This window comes from Gopherus evgoodei, chromosome 1, assembly GCF_007399415.2.
Source record: "Gopherus evgoodei ecotype Sinaloan lineage chromosome 1, rGopEvg1_v1.p, whole genome shotgun sequence".
Taxonomy (NCBI): domain Eukaryota; kingdom Metazoa; phylum Chordata; order Testudines; family Testudinidae; genus Gopherus; species Gopherus evgoodei.
Genome location: NC_044322.1, coordinates 329,740,007 through 329,745,498, shown reverse-complemented (window position 1 = coordinate 329,745,498; position 5,492 = coordinate 329,740,007). Strand labels below are relative to the sequence as shown.

General features: G+C 43.2%; 1 pseudogene; it reads left to right on the top strand.

The window, feature by feature from the left end:
* The first annotated feature begins 2,788 nt into the window (after positions 1 to 2,788).
* On the top strand, positions 2,789 to 4,121 carry LOC115645210 (annotated as a pseudogene).
* Positions 4,122 to 5,492: the final 1,371 nt, after the last annotated feature.

The window sequence follows — 5,492 nt, the reverse complement described above, 5'->3', positions numbered from 1 at the left end:
AACATATAGTGCAGAGAGCCTGATTCAACCACTTCAGCATTCAGTGGAAGTTGTATTTGGCCCATAGATAGCAGACCAAGTTGCTCCTGCTGAAGACCCAATTTCATATAGTGCTTTTAGTTTTTGTTCTTCACTAACCCCTTCTAGTGTGTTAAAGGTGTCAGTATTGACTTGCGTAGCTTTCCCCTCCATGTTTGGAACCCATCTGTGGAGGACTTAAGGAAATCCTCTCAAAGCACAGCACTTGAGGCAGTTCTGCTGTGGATCAGGGTCTGCAGGGAATGACGGTGCAGATCCAATGTTTAGAATCAGAGCTCTGGAAAGCCAGGCCTAACAAGAAAAAAGGTTAAGGAGGCCTCACCCCTATCACTTGAGAGGGAACTTGCAAAGTTTATCTGCAGTAAGACAATGATAAAGAAATTCCATAAGGGCAAACTAGCAAAGTTTCCTTGATCTTATCTGGGGAATATAAATGAAGACAAGCATTAGAGCCCACTCTCACAACACTCTCACGTCTTATCTAACCCCAGTGAAATGAAAAATTACTCATATTCCAAAAGAAGCAGCAGATCTGATGGACCAGAGTAGTTCATTTCCATCTGGTGCAAGCAGCTGGTAGGAAATAAGGTGGTAGAGGACACAACACTCATTTATATAGCCTCACCCTCAAAACATTGGTCCACAATAAGATGAGAGGTAGGAAGGGGCACATGTGCACTCTAACAGGTGCTGGTTGGGGAAAGACTTATCATTGGCTGCACCATTTGGTGCATCACCCATAAGTGTGAATCTACAGAGTCACTTTGCAGGACTCTGGTTACAAGTAAATAACCTTCTGATCCCTAACTAAGATGTAGTGAGGAATAGTACTTTGTCTTGATATTAGGCAAACTGGTACACGTCATGTAAAAGCCTCTTTAACCCTCAATTAGTGATTAATAGCAGCTTACATAATGGTTGGTGTGGTTTCCATTCCTGTCTCATTTTTGTTAAGTATGGGCATGCTGTTCCTTCCGTACATAAATGACTCATTTAACATGCTCACTCTTGTTTATTGGAACGGTTCTCTGAAAGCATGTAGCTTCTCTTCCATTAACGACTTGAGTTAGCTTTACACAAGCATCTTAGAATTATACCCTGATAACACAGTGACTTTTGACTACAGTTTTTACTGCATTCATTTAATCAATCTGCTGTTTAATAACATTAAGTACTTGCTTAAGATTACACATGAAGGGCCCAATCCTAATATAAGTTCCATGCGTGTATCTCTTGGCCCTGTGTAGTTAGTGTATTGACTCCATTTTATTAGAATATTTTATTTATAGGAAAACCTTCCAGTTCCTAAATAGGATCAGCTGGTATGGTATCACCATGTAACATCCTTTGAGGTTACAAAAATCTGTGCATATTTTGTAGCAAGCAAGAATGTCTGAATATTAAACTGTGCACAGGGCAGATGTGTCAGCTATTGAGTAATACACTGTAAGTTCTTCACAGACAATGGAATCCTGCAGTTGAAATTTCTGGTGAAGACAATGGGAGTTTTGCTTCTGCAAGGACTAGGCAAGAACTAGAGGATTAAGCCCCAAATCAGCAATTCAGTGCTGCTCACCAGCCTATAAAACCTACTATTTTTGCTTTATGAGAGCTTTTTAAAGAAGGGTGTTAAAGTCTGGTTATTTTATAACAATGATAAATTATTAATAGAGTACAGTATTTTGTCAATACATAATTAACATAATGTTTCAATTAATTTTATGCATCCAGGTTGTTTAATCTTGCTTTAAAGCATTATAAAATCGATCATGCATTGGCAGTCACCACACATTAATATTTCTGTGTAAAATACAGAAAACAAGTGTGCTTCCAAGCAGTAGGGGGAAGACTTAAGGTGTGTTCAAGGGTGTGGGTATGGAATTACAGTGTGTCTCACTTCACACTGATTCTCTGGGAAATATGCTGCATACCACAGTACCGTTCAAGCACAAAGATGCCACAACTGGTTTGTCATGTTTAACATGGCTGGGGCAACAGCTTAAGCAACTTCGCAATTTTTGTTTTCTTAGTCACAGGTATTCACGTAACAGTTTGGAATGTTCTGTATTTATTACCATCCTGGGGTTTACAGTTACAATCCAGGAATGAGATTTTTCACCCCTGGGCCAGTCCCTGTAGGCTGGGTAAAAGGTTCAAAGTGAGATAAAGGGCTCTAAAAGCCTCAGATGCAGCCAGTGCAGAAGCTGAGGAGGACAGTCTTTGCAAATCCCAGTGCAGAGGGAATGCCAGGGTTGTGGGGCTGGGAGGGCTGTAAGGGGGTAGTGAAGAGAAGGTCTAAATTATGAAAAAGACTGTTCTGGCCTCCTGAGTAGCCCAGAATTGGGAGTGAACACAGGGGACTTAAAGCAACCTTAGCCTCCCCTCTCTATGTTGCACGTTCTGTGCTGTGCCAGAATCTCACATAAGGTTCCTTTCTTTGGTCTTATGTAATCAGCCCTCAGTGTGGACCTCATATCACTTGAGGACAACAACTACACTAAACTCTGGGCCTATGTTATCAATACCCACTGAACAAATACACACATCTGTTGTAAAAGTAGCACTAATGGGCACATATAGGCACTATTTAAATCAAAGGGGCTCGTGTCACATCCATGCGGTTCTGAGATGCCTGTTAAATTGAATATCTGCTAACACAGCGTCTTTCAGGAAGACTGCACTGCTTTAAGGCTAGGAGACTATGATAATAATCAGAGGGGACTGTTCACTCTGAATTCTAAACTTGTGCCTTGGTCTGGTGGTATCAGAACCTAAAGACATCACCTGTCTCTCCTCCTTCCTGTTACTGAGACCTCACAGTGCAACAGACTGATGTTGCCAGATGATTCTCCAAATCACACTAACTCCTCCAAAGATGTTCCTTTTTCTGCCGTCTTGAGGAGCCTTCAGGTAAATTTAGGCTCTGATGGCAAGGAGACAAGAGCACAAACCATACAGAAACCATCTGAGCTCCTGTCAAGTCCAGAGTCTTCCAGTTTATTGCAAGACCTCTAGCCCAGTGACAGCACTTCCTTTATTCTCCTCAACCTAACAAGAGGAGGCCCGGGCTGTCCAGCAGAGTACCTGGTGTTTGTTCAGGATGAAGCAGAGGATTCTGGGAATGACTTTATCTCCCATGACAGCAGTACCTCATGGTTTCTATGAGTGCAGGAATTGGCCCATGATAATTTGATTGCTGCCACTTGAGCACAGCTCACCAAAAATGCCAACACAAGCAATAATGGTGAAAATGTTCATCTTTGCTCGGGAGATGGGCAGCCAAAAGATTCCAGCCCCATCCTTCACCTGTCCCGAGTAGAGAAGAAGTTGAAGTGCACAGCTGAGGGCTATGATCGGACGTTTGTGTGGCCAGCTCACTTCAAATATCATTTAAAAACTCACAGGAATGATTGTTCCTTCACCTACCCAGCAGAAGGCTGTGAGAAAAGCTTCTTTGTCCTGCAAAGGCTGAAGGTGCACATGTGAACTCACCATGGTGAGAAACCATTTATTTGCACTGAGGTGGGTTGTGGGAAGCAGTTCAAAATGGCTGAGAATCTAAAGTAGCACCTATGGATTCACACTGGGGAAAAGCCCTTCCTGTGTGAGGCACAAGAATGTGATCGTTCCTTTGCTGAATACTTCAGCCTTCGGAAATACCTGGTTGTCCACTCAGGAGTGAAGCCCCATCAGTACCATATCTGTGGGAAGACGTTTTCCCAGAGTAGTAGCCCGAATGTGCATATGAGAAAGCACCACTCCAGAATTGGAGCGGCTGGAAGCAGAGAGCGAGAGCAACTGGAGTCGCTGCTGGGCAGCAGCTTGCTGGAGGAAGAACCTGTGCATATTAAGAATCTGATCTCCATGAACTCTCAGCCTCGTCTTGGTGTGAAGTCTCTGCAACTGCCAGATACTGAGTCTATTATTGGAGTAGAGGAGAAGGTTCTTGCTGAAACAAGACCAGGCACCCTCCAATCAGCACCTGATGTGGTTTTGTTACAGTCTCATCACCTGGTCGCCATGTCAACAGGGAGACACTCCTATGAGGTGTCTGCTTTACAACAGTAAATCTACAGTTACAAAAGGAAGAAGAAACCAATGATATAGTAAGAGAAGACACAAGATATAAAGACAGAGAACATATTTCTGCATGCAGATCTCTTAAAGGAGAGATGCAGATCCTGAATACAGAGTACATGCTGTGCAGGCAGCTTACTTTTCATGTCTTGCTGCAATAAAAACTAAACTGTAGTCCAGAATGAGATATGAGATGTAGAACATGAGAGTTCCTGGTTACTGAAGCAGATTCCTGAAGCTAAATTCAGGAGGCAGTAATCATGTTGGATTGACAAATGGGACTTTCTAAACCTGCCATTGGGAGGGATGCAGCACCTCCACCACTGCAACATCAAGCCACTTTCACCTGAAGCTGAAGTTTGTTCACAAGCTCCAGCACTTACAAGGCATTAGTATTGCTTAAGCAACTAATAGGGGCTTTTCTTAGAGGAGAATATTTAGGGTGTTTGTGCAGTCCCAGAGCATTGCAGTCCCATTTTTCCTTCTAAGTTCTGAAGATTTATTTCCAGGGTGACCCTAACTAGAATCTGAGGCTCTTCCTTGAGGAGCAGGAACTTCTCCACCACTCTTCCTTGCTTTATGAAAATATGTTCCCTAGAGTTTTACCTTGCCCCAGAGTCTGAGGCCAGACACAAGTTAGAGGATTACCTCAGAGCTAGCTCTGCTGCTTACTTTGCCCCATATTTCTTCATCTCTAAAATGCATATTAGATATTCAGTAAGATTGCCATTCAGCAAGAGCAGAATTACACCAATATTCTGGTCAGGAACTATCCCATGCACATGTCACCCAAACAGATTATTCCTGGTAGGAATAAGAATAATTGTAAAAAGGTTGTGCTTCAGGGCAAATGCCAGTTCAAAGGAGTACATGAGAAAATATGTGCAATGACCTCCCAGAATTTGGCCCAGATGTACCCATCAATATTTTGTACACTTTCCATTGTATACTTCTGTCATAAACCTAGTCCCAGATTTGGAACTTAGCGTCCAAAATATGGGGGTTAGCATGAAAACCTCCAAGCTTAGTTACCAGCTTGGACCTGGTAAAGCTGCCACCACCCAAAAAATTAGAGTGTTTTGGGGCACTCTGGTCCCCCCAAACCTTCCCTGGGGACCCCAAGACCCAAATCCCTTGAGTCTCACAACAAAGGGAAATAAACCTTTTCCCTTCCCCCCTCCAGGTGTTCCTGGAGAGACACACAGAAGCAAGCTCAGTGAATCTAAACAGAGGGATTCCACCCTCCCCGTTTCCAGCCTTGGAAAACAGAAGTACCGAGAGCTAATCTCTCTTCCCCCCTCACCCAGAGGGAATGCAAAGTCAGGCTAGTAAATCTAACACACACAGATTTCCCCCTGACTTCTTCCTCCCACCAA